The sequence below is a fragment of the Leucopleurus acutus genome (assembly GCF_964270905.1).
Source record: "Leucopleurus acutus genome assembly, chromosome: 19".
NCBI lineage: Eukaryota > Metazoa > Chordata > Mammalia > Artiodactyla > Delphinidae > Leucopleurus > Leucopleurus acutus.
Window position 1 is genome coordinate 53,025,853 of NC_139161.1, and position 17,222 is coordinate 53,043,074.

Below are 17,222 nucleotides of genomic sequence, written 5' to 3' on the forward strand. Positions count from 1 at the left end.
GCTCACGGGCCCAGCCGCTCCGCGGCATGTGGGATCTTCCCGGACCGGGGCACGAACCCGTGTCCCCTGCATCGGCAGGCGGACTCTCAACCACTGCGCCACCAGGGAAGCCCAGGATGTCATTTTTTTATTAACAGTTTTCAATAGGGCTTAGGAGGTAGGCTACTGCACAATGGAAGGGATAAAGAACTGTTATATGACAGTGAAGATTCAGAAAGATCTCAAACTAGTAAAGTTCAAATGTGGGTGAGACTCCTAACTGTCTTTCCATATCCATTCTCCCTTCTTCTATAGTAACATAATTTTTTGAAAATTTAGATTATATTTCCCAGATCCCCTTGTAGCTAAGTGTGGCCACCTGATTACCTTCCGGCCAATGGAATATAAGTAGACGTTGATAAGTGTAATTTCCAAATCATGCTTTTAAAAGGAATAAGCACGCTGCTTCCTTCCTCTTGCTAGCTAGAAGGCAGATGTGACAGCAATTGCTAGAGTAGCCATCATGCACCGTGAGATGAAAGCTACATGTTGAGGAGGACAAAAACAAGATAGAAGGAGCATAGGTTCCCAGCCTACGACGTTGTCATGTAAAGTCTGGACCACTTATGCTCAGACTGTTGTTACCTGAAGGAGAAATAAAGCTCTATCTTGTTTAAGCCACTACCATTTTGGGTCTCTCCGAAATAAAAAACACCAATATACTAACTAATATTTCAGCCAACACTGAGTTATCTAAGAAGCAAAATTATGTTTTTGTTTGTCCATTACTGTGTCATTTAGATACAGCGGGTGGGATTTTCCTCAAATTCGTAGACTATGTTTTATGGTCTGACCTTAAATAGAGACTACACGATGTACCCGAAGTTCCCTTGGAAAGCCGAAATCATCCTCTAGAGAAGCAGCATATATTTCCCATATGGTGTGCCCACCTCTGTGTATCCCGCTCTGTGGGGAGCAGCCGTGACTGAGTTATTTAAAGGTCAGACATTTTTCAGAGCAAACTGGATTAACTGGCCAGCACTGAAGCAATTCAGGTTGAGAGGGTACTGTTTTGGTAAATGAACTGGAGATAATCGTTTATGGGTTGATAAGAAGGTACCATGAGAATAAAGTATGGGTATTACAAAACTCTTCCTCCCTAGACAAGATCAAATAGTTTAGTGAAAAATTAGGTCCTCCAAATGAAACTATGGAGATAATAAAAAGATCACTGCTTTCCTGGGGGAGGGGGAGGGGGAGAGACGAACAGACAAAGCCCAGAGGAATTTTAGGATATTGACAATACTCTGTATAATATTATAATAATAGATATATGTCATTATACGTTCATAAAACCCATAGAATGTATAATACCAAGAGTGAACCCCACAGTAAACTATGGACGTTGGAAGATTATGATGTATCAATGTAGGTTCATTCTTTATGGTTACCAGGTGGAAAGGGTGTGGGGGGGGAGGGATAGACTGGGAGTTTGGGATTGACATGTACACATTACTATATTTAAAATAGATAACCAACAAGGACCTGCTGTATAGCACCGGGAACTCAGCTCAGTATTCTGTAATAACCTAAATGGGAAAAGAATCTGAAAAAGAATGGATACTTGTGTGGGTATAACTGAATCACTTTGCTGTACACCTGAAACTAACACATCACTGTCAATCATCTATACTCCAATATAAAATAAAAGTTTTTTTTTTAATGTAGGTTCATCCTTGGTTTAAAAAAAAGTGTCATTTTGGTGAGTGATGTTGATAATGGGAGAGGCTATGCATGTGCAGAGATCTCTGCACCTTTCTCTCAGTCTTGTCATAACCCTACAGTTGCTCTAAAAAATTAAGTCTTTAATTAAAAAAATAATAATGTTCCCACCTCCATCTACTGAGCAGGTCTTAGGAGGAACACAGTCAATGGGAAGTAATCTCATCTTCAAAAGCACTGGATGGGTAGGGGGAGGAGGGGCAATGGGACTCTCTGAGAGGACTGAGCTCTGGACCCAACCATGAGGCCAACCCAGTCCCTCCGACATTCCCTCTACAGGAGCCTTGACGGGAACCCAGTAGGGATGAGGGCTGGCATAAGAAGGGGCGTTCTCAGCCGCTACACCCATCTCAGGGAGAATGTGGGACAGTGATAGCACCTGGGCCGGGGAGGGAGGATAAGGGGAGTGGGAAGTTGGTGGTCTTTCCTTCTGCATCCATTGCATCCAGTACTTGGCCCAGTACTGAGGGCTTGCTTCTGTCAATTCCCACACGTCCCCGCCATCTTGGTTTTCCAGCTGACTCAGGTGCCTTCTAGAACGACCTCCTCTCCCGATCCCGGAACAGCTCACATGCCTTGGACCTGAGTTGTATAGCCTCACTTGTTCAGAAGTGTGTTTTCCTGATGCCACACAAGGCTAGTCCCTGCTCAACTCAACTTCTCACCTCCCTTCTCAACCCCAGCCCTCAGGCCAACCTCTGCCGCTTTCAAGTAGGAGGTTTGAGTATCAGATTCTTCAAGGGCTGTTCCCTTACTGTTTTCTTCCTTTGCACTTTACAGCAAACCTCCCTACACAAACCAGGATTATCGCACCATGACCGGCAGGCTAACGTGTTGGCGGCACAGGTGTCCCTTGCACCTCTGCCCTGCGGGGGGAGGGGCAGCTCATGTTCTGCATCTTTTTTCTAATGGGTTCAGAGAAAGAATTCACCACAGTAAACAATCTCAGGTCCTCAGAAGTCATGTAAAGAGGGTGAGCCCCATCTTTGGATCACCTACTCTCTACAGAGAGAACCTGGAATATTCCTGTCCCCAGAGCCAAGAGATCATGAGGCACGTTCCCAGACCTTTTCAGGTGCTTATGTTGGAAACCAGAGATAGCCAGGGGCCCTGGACACAGGCCCGTGTTCTTGTGGGCGCCATGCCGGTTGGTTCCAGGTTGGTGGGTGGGCCAGTCTCAGCCCATTTCTCAGGTGGGCACAGAGAGGCGCGTCACTCTCCACCTTGGATGGACTCGGAAGTAGAATGGAAAGCTTCTCTTGCCTGGGGAGGCCTTTCCACTACTCTCTCCTTCCCCCAGAAAGCCTTCTTTCCTCCCCAAAGCATAACTCCCTTTCAAAAAAAAAAAAGGAAAGGAAAAAGAAGCTCATCCCTGCTTGGGAGTGACCGAAGGGAATCGCTTTTCACTCTGATGGGCCGCACATTAGACTAGCAGGGCCACGATTGTTAACAATGCTTTCTGTAAAGGGCAATGTGCAAATTAATAATAATTATCAGTCATACTTAATTTTCTCCCAGTTTAAAACCTGGAGCTCGTTCCACTTCACCCTTGGCGTCTTCCAGGGTCAGCACGGCCAGGCACCCCCTGGGATGTCTGAAGAATCCTCAGAAATCCTCCAAGCATTTCATTGCCCCACTCCCCTTAAGACACAGCTCCTGATTGCCCCACAGCCTGCCTGGTAGGCAGACAGGAAGCCCCTCTGCCTTGTAAACACCATGTTGCAAACAGACACTTCCCCAGGCTCGTGTAAGGCGGGGTCACCAGCCTGGGAGTGGCTTGTCCCCGGGGCAGCTCCCCAGGGCTTCCCAGCTCCCTGACTTAGAGAGCTGCTGCCTTGAATCTGAGTAGCTTGGAGGGTGGGACGGAAGTTCCCAAGGAGCCAGGGCTTAGCAGCCGGACTTTGCCAGGGGCTCCGGGGTCTGAAGCCCCCCCAGAGGAGGACATCTGCCTTGTCTCGCCCGTACTGGACTGCCAAGACACAGGGCTTTGCCCCTTCAGATGCCCACAGAATCCAGGGAGGTGCCTGGAGGGTGCATCCCCAGAGGATAACTGAACCCCACAAAGATCTCAGACACCGAGTCATCAGCCACCGGGGCTGACCCAGGCCTCCTCTGTGCTGGCTGCTACCAGGCAATCATTCGTGCCCCGAACACGAGCTGAGCGTCACCAGATGCCGGCCCTGCAGTGGGGAGCCGGCACTGAACACGATGGTTGGGAAGTTCTCCTCATCGGGAGGGGGAGGCGAGAGGTAAGAACACCCATCAGGTCTTGGGGGACCTGAGTCAGGCTGGAGGAGAGGGTGTGGATTCATGGAGAAGATAGCGGGACTCAGCTTTGAAACTAGAACACAAGACCTTGGACTTTGGACTTTCCCTAGGAGGCGGGTGGCACCAAAGGCTTCTGAGTATGATGACGAAGGAGTTTCTTTAGAAGAATCTCCTGGGGAAGCAAGGAAGAGAGCAGGGCCCGGAAGGCCCATGAGCAGGCCTACGGTGACGGTGACGAAAGCTGAGTGGTGTGGCCGGGAGGACGATGGGGAAATGAGAAGAAGCAAGAACGCTGGGGGAAAGGAAGCACCATCGAAGCTGGCTGGAGACCGGGGACAGGAAGAGGGAGGAAGGACTCAGAGGTGACTGCGACATCTCCAGACCAGGAGTCTGGTTTCACTAGAGACCCCCAAATGGGGAAGTCTGGAGAGGAAGCCCGCTCTGTGGATGAAGAGTTGGGCTCTGGGCGTGTGTGGATGTTGAAATGGTGAAAATGACCAGCGTGGGCTTGGAGACAAGGGTCTGGGGTGAGGGAGCTAAGCACGTCCACGGCCAGCAAGAAGAGAAATGTGCAGAGGAACGCCAGGAGGTGCACACGGTGAGGAAGAGGCTCTAGGAAGGGGTGCTGGGCAGCAACTGCTACAGACACTGCAGAGAGAGATGCAATTGGGAGGAGGCCATTGGAATCTGCCATTACAAGGCCACCAATGACCTTAGAGGAAGCCATCCAGTAGAGGAGCCTGGGCAGAGGGAGGCAGGGCACCACCGTGATCAGAAGGACTTTAGTCTCTGCGAGTCCCGCCATGACACGGGTACCATGAAGGAAGGAGCGGGTCCCCTCTCTGCTCAGCCCGTCAGAGCAGCTCCTACTGATGTATTCTTGGACAGCAGACTTTGAAAACTCATGGGGTGTCAGAATATAGAGCCCATTGATCCAAGAGGGAACAGGCTCAGAGAGACAAGGAGGTGAGTGGGGGACAGCTAGGATGAGACAACTCATCTTCTATCCCCATCCTGGAGCCTGAACATCACACCACAGCCCCCCGTGTTCTCTTAAGCACAACAACAGGCCAAGGAGAGCTCTGAGTTTTGGGTTTTCTCAAAATGAAACTCCCAAGATGTCAGTACAGAAGTGAATGCAAGATGCAAAGGCCCACAAAACGTTGGCTCGAAAACCCCAAGAACAAGAGGCCAGTAATTTCCAGCGCAACCTGGTTCGGGGGGTTGGCCCTGAGAGTTTATCTGCGACAGCCACACAGGAAGGTGACTCTGAAGTAGTCTACTTCACCAGGTGTTGGAAGGAGGCAAGAACAAGAGACCCCCACCACCATCACAAAAGCCCCTTCTCCAGCACAGGATATGGGCAAGCAGCCCGGTGTCCACTCGTGCTTCCAGGGTCTCACCAGGGACGGCTCTGGTTTTCTAACCGCCAACAGGCTCCTGCCCTGGGGAAACGGGCTGTGAAGCGGGGCTGTGGGATTCGTAAGGGGACTGCCCAGCTTTGGGATCTGTTTATTCAAGGCCATTGAATTTCTTAAATTCAAATCCTGTTCTCAGAACCACCAACTTTTCTACAGCCAGTATGACACGGCCACTGTGACCTGGAGAGCTACCAACTCTTAGAAATGAAGTGATCTCCGTCTCCATTCTCATGGCTTTAGGTTCTACACCTGACATGTATTTTCCCCGAATACATCTCCCAATGGGGAACTCACTACCACAAGGCCGCCCATTCCATTGTTAATCCGGTCTGACTTTCTTCAAGATCTTCCTTGTGGCAAGCTGAGGTATATTTCCTTATACTTTCCCTTCATTAGTCCCTTTTCCTTCTTGGAGAATGACCTCCACAGGGCAGGTCTTCACCTTTTCCAAAGGATGTTGCCCTTCAAACATCTAAAGATGGACATGACTTCTCCCTTACATCCTCTTCTTAGAGAAGAACATCTCTCCTTCTGTAAACGTTTTGTATTATGCCACCACTATCTTGGTTACCTTTCTCCAGGTATAAGGTAGTTTATCTGCATCCCCGCTAAACGCAGCACCTGGCCTTGAACTGCTCTCCAGATGGATGGAAGCATCTAAGAGTGGAAATGGGCCTTCCCTTAGCCAAAGGGCAGAGAAAGTTGGGACTCATGGGAATTACTGGCTGACTGTTGGAGGCCCAAGAATCAAAGATGACTCTCGGGTTCCAGCTTGGGAGCACTGAGGTGCTAGGTGTGTACGTGGGAGGACTGAGGAAGAGAGAAAAGGAGAGGAAGTCTTGAGGGGGGGTGGGAAACCAAGAATCCAGCAGTGGAAGACCTAAGACCAGAGTTGTTCTCCCAGCCTCCAAGGAACAGATCATTCCCAGCTCTACAAGCTGTCCGCAGGGTGCAGGAGGAGACGAAATGCCTCCAAACCCAGCACGTCACAAAACCAGCACATCACAACCTGACAACGGCAGTACGGGGAAGGAAAATATAGGCCGACCTGACTTGCGAGCATAGATGCAAAAATCCTAAAGGGAATCGCAGCAAATCAAGCCTAGCGCTGTACGGAAAGAACAAAACTCCTTGACCAAGTAGAGTTTATTCCAGAAGTGCAAGCAGAGCAGAAGGAAGTTAATAATATAGCATGTCACGCAAATCTACCTCAAGGTGAAAGAACACAAGCGTTTCCCAGTAGATGCTTCAAGTTGGAATGGACAAACCTAACTTCCATTCATGCTTTAACAAATCCTTACAAATGAGGAATTGACGGAAACTTCCTTCACACGTGACACTTGACTTCAAGGCATCGGCCCTTAAAGAGCTGTGAACACATCAGTGAAACAAAGCCTCAGGGTCCCGCCAGTCCCTGGGCATGCGGGAGGCCGTGAGAATATATACGGCAAAAACGGCAGCAGTGGCTGCCTCTCTGCTTCCTGGACAGCGTCTATTCATGCGAAGAGGCACAAACACGCACCTTCTCTGGTCTCGTGGTCTCTGGCTTCTCTAGAGCCTTAAATCTAGCTCCCTGGTTGGGGGGGGCGGATCAGACACCACTAGCCAAAGTAATGTTCTTTAATCATCTTGGAAACGGACTGAATTCAAGACTTGACAATAAACCCAGAAAGCGCCCATGTGGCTCGGGACTGGTCCCTGCACGGAGCCCCGAGAGCACCCCAGGGAGTCACCAGCGGCCTCCTCTGCAGCCCGCATGTGTTCACTACCCATCATCACCCCACCTGGCCTCTGACAACAGCCGACTCCCACGTGGAGCTGTGCTGGGGGTTAGCCAAAGAAATCAGTGAAGACAAAGTCCTGTTTTCCAGAACAGAGGCTATTCACCTGGGTTCCGTGGTGGACAGCAGAGGTCTGAGAAGACCCTGAGGTTTTCTGCAAAACTTTGCAAGAGCGTGTGTGTGTGTGTGTGCACACGTGTGCCTTTTGCCAGGGGGGTAGGGGGTGGAGGAGATGATCTATCACTTTATCAGTTTTTCAAAGAGGCCCGTCATTGACAGAGGGTTCGCAACTCTTCCGTAAGAGCTGCAGGTGTGGATGTGATCTCACCCAGAAAATGCACTGAGGAGGTGGGTGGCCTCAGCCCGGCTGCATGGAAATGGCTGTGGGGAGAACTGCCTGACACGAGTCAAAACCACCAAGCCATTCAGGAACAAATGCTCAGACCCAAAAGGCAGAGGTACGTCCGCAGAGACCTCGTGGTCCTGGGAAGAAAACTTGGGATGAAGAAGAAGGATGTGAAGGCTGAAGAGGTGACTTCTTAGAGAATACACAAAATCGGGTTGCTTAACCCTGCAAGGACAGCAGCTCCAGACAGACGAAAGGAAGGGCCAGCAGACTACGCGGTGGCTTTCCGTGGATGGCCAACAGAAAAGCACAAATGCAGGGGACTCCTGCAGGGAGCCCCAGCAGCAGCAACGAAACACGTTCTCTGGCGACGATCAGTGCAAAGGAAAAGGGAGGCGCCCCCTAACAGCGCTTATGGCCTTAATGCCGCGAAGCCAGACCTTGGAGTATGGGGGAGGGGCAAGGAAGGAGGAGATGGGGCACAGGGGATGAGCCCCTGGTCTATGCCAGAGTTATCTCACCTCGTTCTCACAGGAGAGGAGGACCCCACACCCCACAGGGATGCCGAAAGGAATACCTGGGAGGGTGCACCCAAAGAGCGCTTAGCACGTGTCTGCTCAGTGTTAGGAATTATTTTTGTGAGCATTGCTATTTTCTTCTATTTTGTATCTCTCAAGTCTCAACTCGAATGTGACTTCTTCAAGGAAGCCTCTCCTTAACCCCCAAACTATACTGGGCTCCCTTTCTGTACTCTCAGAGGACCCCATCATTGTCATGACTGTCATTACGTGATATGTGTCTAGTGTCCTGTCCACTAGACTAATTTCCACGAGGGCAGGAACATTACCTGTCGCACTCAGGATCCTCAGAGCCCAGCACGTGCCCGGCACCCGGAAGGTGCTCCGTGCAGAAGTGCTAAGACAAGGAACGGCACGTTGGAGGTGAGGAAGGGGCCGTGGAAAGCATCTCGTGTGCACTTGGAGGGAGACGGGGAAACTGACACCCAGAGACGTACACGGACTCACCCAGGGTCACAGGGCTGGGAGCGGAGGAGTCAGGCAGGAACACGGTCCCTTGACTCCACAAGAGGCAGAAGCCTGGAAGCTGCCTTTAGTCTTCACAGCCCAGCCCTGCCCCCCACGAGGAAACCACACAGACTCATTTGCCTGGGTCAACAACAACAGCAGAAAGACTGGAGGACACGAAAATGAAAAGTGCACCACTCCCTCTGCACCCCACCCTCTGCCCCTCGCACCACCCTGTACTAACATCCTCCACTGCTGCTACGCGGGGATTTCTCACCTGAGACATCCTGGGGAGAGATCCTGCGGTGGTGATGGCTGAAGAGCCAGGCTGAGCGCTGGTCACTGATGCTCAGACCCTGCAGGCCAGACGGGCCAGCGCTCTGGTAGGACGTGAAAGGCACGGCGAGGACGGAGGGACAGGGTGGCCAGTGCTATGGAGTGAGGAGGGGACTGGGAAAGACTTGAAAGGTGATGAGGTGGGAGCTGGGCATCCAAGGATGCATTCCCGGTCCAGCGGGCAGGCAGAGGAAGGGAAGGGCAACGTGGAGAGAAGGAAGAACACGTGCAAAGGTACAGAGCAGGCAGGGTGACCTGGGCTGGGGGGCAGGGGGCCTTGCTAGCCACGCTAAGGGGTACGGACCTTCTCCAGAGGACAAGAGCAGCTCTGAAGGGTCTGCAGCTGAAAAGCGACTTGTTCAGATTGGCTGCCTTACATCACCGTGGCAACAGGAAAGAGGCTGGGCTGGGAGTTGGGGAAGGCTGGAGGCAGGTGTCTCCCGCTGCGGACAAACTCTAAAGCTCAAAGCCATGTGCACCGACTGCTAGACCCGCTAGACACAAGAAGGAGCCAGTGTCTGCTCTGTGCCACCAGTCACCCGCTTTTTCCCATTCATCGGCCCCCACCCTCCAATCGCATGCACCTTGCTACAGCTATACCTCGCGTATCCGGAAGTCACTTAGCTGATAACCCAACTATCCGTAACCTCCCAGCCACTAGCCTGGGAGCAAACAGAAAAGACCTGGAGACGGCCACGATTCAGGCCCCCAAAGTCATGCCCTACAAGCCACGATCTCCACAGGCACAGACAGGCTGCCACTTGGGCTGGGTCATCTCTGGTCATCAGCCCAGCTCTGGTGCTTCCTAGCAGTGTGGTCTCGGCCCCCAGTTTCCCCCCAACATGAAATAAAGATAACAGCTGTAGCGACCTCAGAGTGTGGCTGTGAAGATTAAAGGAAATGGAGAAGTACTTAGCCCACTGCCCAACACCATGAAGTTATAGCTAAAGGGGGAAAGGACAAAAAGAAAGATGACAGAAATTTTGCCCCGAGCAGACCCAAGGTACAATATGGCAGGTAGAACCGTTTGATATTTTCAAGAAATTATTAAATCACATACCGTGTGCTAGATTGACAAAGGCAAGCAACACATTTGACAAAGATTTCCTTTAAAACTGGATACCATGAAAAGTTTTGGTGTTTAGAAGGTAGAGCTACTGGAAAAAGTGATGTGTGCAAATTCACTTACAAGAATGACATAATTCTGTGTGTACCTGTGTACATCGAAAGCATCCCCCCATATCTGTAAAACACACATCGTGTTTAACAGAATTGAATAAGATGCCATCAGTTGGACCTAGAGACTGTCATACAGAGTGAAGTAAGTCAGAAAGAGAAAAAAAATACCATATACTAACATACATGGAATCTAAAAAAAAAAAAAAAGAAAGAAAAAAAATGATCAGAAGAACCTAGGGGCATGACAGGAATAAAGATGCAGACCTACTAGAGAATGGACTTGAGGATACGGGGAGGGGGAAGGGTAAGCTGGGACGAAGTGACAGAGTGGCACGGACATATATACACCACCAAATGTAAAACAGATAGCTAGTGGGAAGCAGCCGCATAGCACAGGGACATCAGCTCGGTGCTTTGTGACCACCTTGAGGGGTGGGATAGGGAGGGTGGGAGGGAGGGAGACGCAAGAGGGAAGAGATATGGGGACATATGTATATGTATAACTGATTCACTTTGTTATAAAGCAGAAACTAACACACCATTGTAAAGCAATTATACTCCAATAAAGATGTTAAAAAAAATTAAATCACTTTTTCGACTATAGGACTTCTCACAGACTTTAGTGTGCGAGCGTGCTTGATAAATCTCTAAGGAAGGAATAGGGTTTCCTATTTCATGAACTTTTAGACAGGAGTCCTTTTCTTTTTCGTGGAACATCTTGCAGGACAGATGGAATAGTTTTAGAAACTCTGATTTAGTAAATAAATTTTTAAAAAAAGATACCATCGATTGTAAGAGGCACCATTATTTTGTGCGCCATTAAGAAAGAAATATTGCTGCCTATTATAATGGTAGGATACCCTTGATGGTAAGATGCATCTTGATTTCAGAATTGTTAAAAAAAAAGTGAAAATATGTACATCTTCGAATTGATGGAATATTCTAATATGTAATATATGTTTGCTGTGGGAGTGTCTCATCTTGCCTTTGGGCAGAAGTCAGATGTAGTCTTTCCTTTGTCCACCTCCCACCCCACCTATGACAGAAGCTCAAAGCTCAAAACTTCACGCCTCTCCCTTGAGCTGCTGGCGACCACCCTATCTTGCCCCTCCAGAAGCTTCCTCTCTTAAGAAGCTGATCCAGGCTTTCAGCCCACCCACAGCTGCACCAGACAAGCCTTCTGGTTCACAGAGGTCCCACAGGGCTGGCCAGCTCGGCTTCTTGGGGTGAGCCTCTCTGAACTAATACCAAGTCAACACTAGTTGAGTGCTTGTCTGAACCCAAGCTGGGGCCTCCAACGTTGGGCTGCCCAGGCAAAGGCGACTGGCTCTCCTTCTCCCACTTCTCAGCCAGTAAACTTGTGATCAACCACTAACCTGGGACTACGGAGCAGCCTCCACTGTGGAGCCTCCCCATCACGACCCTTCCCCAAACATGCTTTTCACCCAGTTAGCTTCCACTCGATTCTTCTCGAAAGAAACGAAAAGGGGTGCACGGGAGGGAGGGACAGGGAGGGGAGGCAGCAGGTCCTCTTCCACTACAGCTTGTGGAGAGTAGATAGTTTGTCATCCCTCACCTAAGAGATTGGCAGGGGTCTTAAAACCCCAATGAGGTCCAGCATACAAAGACCCTGAGCTGTCCCTACCCAGCGTCCCAGCTAGTTATTCTCCAGAAAGCAGAGGAGGGTACCCTGAAGCAGGAAGAGAGAGCTGGACCGTTTGAAACTGTCTTCTCTGTCTTCCTGGACCCACACCGCGATGGCCACACTGAGGAAGCAGGTAAGCACAAGACGTCCACTCCCTTGTTCTGCAAACACCCAGTGCCAGCCGGGCCCGGCTGGAGCCCCCGGCCTCCTTTCCACACCACACAGGGTTCCCAAGCAATGGCACCAGCCCCATCACTTCAGGAGCTTATTAAAATTTTAGAAAAATACAGATTCCAGACCCCACCCTTGGAAAGCTGTGCTGTAGGGGGTGCCTGGAGAATGTGTGTTTTAACAAGTTCTGGGAACCAGTGCCCTACTGGGTGGTCCCAGGCCAGGAGGAAGGGAGCTGTGGAGGAAAAGACAGAACGACCACACCGGCAGGAAGAGAAGGGGATCCAGACAGGACCCTGGAGGCAGACCTGGCCTACTTCTGGCCCTCATTTCGCCTAAACCCACTCCTCCTCTCTGCAGGAGGCTTGCAACTCACTTGATACCACATCCTGCTGCTTTCATCTCGCCTTCCTTTTCCCTCTGAACAATCTCCTTCCTCCTACTGACCTGAACTTCTTGCTTATTTACCCCAGGCCTGGGATAGGCCAGCACGCACGCCCACGCGCACACACATGCACACACGCACACAGAGTCACACAGGGACACCCGGGGTGTAAACACGAATCCGCTGACAGCAGCCACTGTCTGGGAACCCACGCTCGCTAGCGGTCCTGGTGGCTAAGGACCCCTTATGCGAAGGCTCACCGAGAGAGCTCTCAGACGGGAGGGCAGACTCTTTGACCCCACGACAAAGGGCGGCCTTAAAAGAGGCAGCAGAAGGCTGCGGCCACGCTCGGACCGCACAGACACGGCCAGCAGTGGCTACCTAGATAAGGATGGACAGTCGCCGAAACGCCCTTCTATCTCCGGGATTACTGGGCACGCTTGTGTGCGGATCCCGTCCCCAGCAGTGGACCCTATTCACGGAGCCAGAAGACAGCAGGCTCTGTCCAGGCCACCCGCTGCAGCTGACGCTCTTAGGGCGCACGGCTCCCCGACGGTCCGCGGGCAACTCTGTCTCGGCCTCGGGCCCCCACGCGTGCCCTCCGCGCCCCCGCGCCCCGGCCACACACCTGCAGTCCCCGCTGGGCGCCGAGCCCCTCTCCAGCGGCGACTCCCTGCGACTCCGGGTACGGTCGGGACCACCACGCCCGAGCTGGAGACGCGCGCGGTAAGTCCCAGCATCTATCCGGGCTCCGCTCCGACGGCGGGCTGGGGGCGGGGCCACGCCGGGGCCGGGCCTGTTCGGGACGGGAGCGGGGCGGGGCTGACCACCCAGCCGGCCTCTAGCGCCACCTGGTGGCCGGGCAGCGTCGGCGAGGCGCCGGCCTGACCCAAGCGTCCTCGGAGTCTGGCCCGAGCCAGCCGCGCGCCTGAGAAGCAGCCCCATCTCTGAGCCCGTCTGCCCTCGGAAGGAACAGCCCTGGCAGGGGGCGGGCACGGCAGAAGGGACGCCAGCAACGAGCACCAGCGACCCCCCAGGAATGAGGTGAGGTGAGGTGAGGCCGGGGGAGCGGAAGCGCGGCTTTGGCCGGGGCTGGATGGGTGGGCGGAGCAGGAGAGGGGCCTGGGGTGAGGGCTTCGGGGAAGGAGGAGAAAGGGGAAGCTCCGACGAGCTGCTTCCTTCTCTCACTGCGACCGAGCGCCCCACTTCCTCCTCCTACTTCTATTTTCTTTGGGTGCTGTTAACATTTAAAATGTCTGCACCCCTGCTGTGCAGACGGGTGCCGTGACCCTCACCCTTCGGCAGAAACCTTCCTAGAAATACCAGCCGATCCAGACTTTGCGCACTGCTGCTCCAGCCTCTGGTCTGACTTTCTCGCCTTCCACCACCAGTGGCTGTGACTTAGCCATTTCTCGGCTCCTGAAGGAGGGTTGGGGTAGTCTCCAGAGTCGAGGCCCTTTTCTGGCCGCCCCCTTTCCCCCCACAGGCCACGCGGCAGATGTAGTTTTACCGGAGCTGGAAGAACTCTTCGCGGGATCCCGGAAGGCACTGCACTTCCCTGTGCCTCCGTTTTCTCATTGCAAACTGGGAATGAGAAGTTGGCTACTGTGCTGACAGCCCTGGCAACGAAAGAATCGCAGTTTATGTCAGAGTTCGCAAAGGGCAAGGCTGGAATTTCCATTTCCACTCTTGAACGGGACTCTGTGTCACAATATCTGTTAGAGGCGTTCAAAATTGGCCGCAAGATCAGCCGTTATTGCTGGTCAAAAGCCACAGCCCTACCTGAGGCGTTGAGAGATGTGAACGCCAATGATTTTTCTTTTCCTGACTCGCTAAATACCAAGAAAAAGCAACTTCCCCAAAAACATAGAAACAGAAAGTACTCTTGGATGAACGCAGAGAATTGGTTCCAGCCTACAGTTAGAGATGGGAAGGCGCCCAGAACCATCTAGTACTTCTACTCCTCACCCACCACCCGGACCTTCACACCCACCATTTTACAAATAAGGAAACAGAGCCACAAAGGCTGTGAGAGGATGTGCCTGAGGTCGTACGACTTGAGAAGGGTGGCCAAGGACTCTGGTCTCCCCTGTCCTTACTTTTTCCACCACAAAACAAGGAGAAGGGGGAAGATGGAGACAGCCCAGACGTGGCCAAGTAGGGAAGAAGGGGAAGCAGGAAGCAGGCTCTGGAAGCAGGAACTGAGTAGTGAGAATGACATGGCGTGTGCCAGATTGACATGGTGGCTTCTGAGAGCACTTTGAAAGCTACAGAGAGTGCTAGAGAAGTTATGGCATCCTTGCCTTCTTCCATGTCTTTGGTGTTCCTAAAACTGAAGGTGGAGGAAAACCGAAACAGAGGTGCCCATTAGGGTTCACTACCAGGGAGCTGAGCATCCCATGAAGACCACTTGGTCCCATCCCACATCAAAAGTGGACATTCTCTTTCTCCACCAGCAGGTGTGACCCAGGTGTTAAGCTTGCCTGTTATCCACCCCCACCCCACCCCTACTGTCCCACTCAGCTGTGTCTCCCTGTCCCAAGAGGGCAGACCAACTGGGAGATATGATCAGCACCTGACACCTCTTATCCAGGACTTAGAACTGCAGCCACCCAGGACTGGAGCAGGGATCAGACACTCAAATGTCTCCAAGAGCCAAACAGCTCAGACTCAGGGACAGAACTGGGGAGATGGTGTTCATTTACTAGATTACGGTATTTCACAATAGTATTGTTGATGGTCTGTGCCTCCTGAAACAAACCCTATTGACATTTCAGTCTTTTTTTTTTTTCTTCCAGTTCAGTAAGGTTTTCTTTCCCCTACACATCTTTTCCATATTCTTCTTATGAGTTTTTTATCTGGTGGCATCTCACATTGTATCCTTTCAACAGGCACACTTTGTGTATTAAACATTAGAGGAATATTCTTCACTTCTGCCAAGAAATATGCATGCTCCCATGTCTCCCGAAGCACATCTCCCTCTTGGCCCCTTTTATTTTTCCACATTTGCTAGAGACATGATTACAAGAAATATTATTTCACTTTTATGCAATTCTGTTATAAGAAAAACTACTGCACAAATACAGAACATGGCAACCGACCCTTGACCTTGATGTCTGGGGACAATACAGTATGGAGACAATAGGGTGTGGAAAGGATGCAAATGAGGAGACCTTCTAAAGTACCCCCCACTGAGGGGGGCAACTTCAGCTCACTGTGATCGTGTGAGAATGCAGGGCTAGTGTGATCAGATTTTATAATTTGTAAAGAGAAACCAAAAACTGGAACTCTTAATCTGAAATCTCCTGATTTTTAAATGCTGGAAACTAATTCAAAACAGTATTTTAAACCGCTTTGTAGGCCAAACCAGACATGACCTACTGACTTTCAGTTTATGACATCTGTTCTATATTATACAGGTGGGAGCTGCACCAGTAAGACCTGAGTTATTCCCGTTAGTGTGAGCTAATTTGTTCCTACTGGCTCAGGAGATACAGTTTACACAAGGGGCCGGCGCAGGGGGCTGTCAATGTTAAGAGTTTATTAATATTGTTCATCATATGAATAGGACAGAGGAGAAAAACCATATAATTATCCTAATGTGATGCGACCTGATGAAAACTTAGTGACTGCGAGTAAAAAGACTTTTTCAAGATGATAAATGTGTTTATTCCAATTCAACAGATAGTGTGATATCTAGTGATGACCTGGAATGGATACTATAGTCCTTAATAACAGGCAATCCTATGAAAACGAGGAGCAAAACAAGAATGTCACACTGTGAATAGTGTCAACCATATTCTGAAATTCAAGGAAAAACAATGAGAAGAAAAATAAATGAGACATAAACTTGGGGAGGAGGAAGAGTCAAGCTTACTATTACTTACAAAAGATATGATTGTCTAGCTGAGAAACACTGGCTAATGGACTGAGGAACATTTGGAACTTATGGGAGAGCAGAGTAAAGTAGCCGGACACAAAAATAAATATATGACATTCAGTAGTTTTCTGTACACAGCATTGACCAAATCGAAAAGAGAGCTCGTTCATCCCGGCAGCAAAAAAGCCTGAGAATAGGAAATTCAAGGGACCCAGAATAGCCCAAACAATCTTGAAAAAGAAGAAAAAAGTTGGAGGACTCAAGCTCCCCGATTTCAAAACTTACCACAAAGCTACAGATATATTTATATATCAGTGGAATGAAATCGTGGGTCTGGAAATAAAGTCTCACATTTACAATCAATTTTTGATGAGGGTGCCAAAACAATTCAAAGGGGGAAAGAATTGTTTTTTCAAAAATGGTGCTAAGGCAATTGGATACCCACATCCAAAAAAAAAAAGAGAAGGAAAGAAAGAAAAAAAGCAAAGAATGAAAGCAAGAAACTGAATCCCTACTTCACACTTCACGTGGAAATTAACTCAAACTGAATCAAAGACCTAAATGTAAGAGTTAAAACAATAAAACTCTTATAAGAAAACATAGGTGTAAATCTTCATCACCTTGGACCGGGCAATGGTTTTTAAGATATGACATCAAAAGCACAAACAACCAAAGAAAAAAACAGATGAGGTGGACATCATCAAAATTTAAAACTTTTGTGCTTCAAGGACACCATCAAGAAACAAAAGACAGGGACTTCCCTGGTGGCACAGTGGATAAGACTCCCTGCTCCCAATGCAGGGGGCCCAGGTTAGATCCCTGGTCAGGGAACTAGATCCCACATGCATGCCACAACTAAGGAGCCCATGTGCCATAACTAAGGAGCTGGTGAGCCACAACTAAGGAGCCCTGGAGCTGCAACTAAGGAGCCTGCCTGCTGCAACTAAGACCTGGTGCAACCAAATAAATAAATAAATAAATAAATAAATATTAAAAAAAAAAAGAAACAAAAGACAACTCACAG

General features: G+C 50.2%; 1 protein-coding gene across 1 annotated transcript in view; it reads right to left on the reverse strand.

The window, feature by feature from the left end:
• Positions 1 to 13,052, reverse strand: part of PIK3R5 (phosphoinositide-3-kinase regulatory subunit 5) — a 72,129-nt gene extending 59,077 nt beyond the window's left edge. Inside the window, exon 1 of the mRNA XM_082861801.1 lies at positions 12,947 to 13,052. The gene's annotated coding sequence lies outside the window, so the exon portion shown is untranslated. The remainder of the gene's footprint in view (positions 1 to 12,946) is intronic.
• Between the last annotated feature and the right edge of the window lie 4,170 nt (positions 13,053 to 17,222).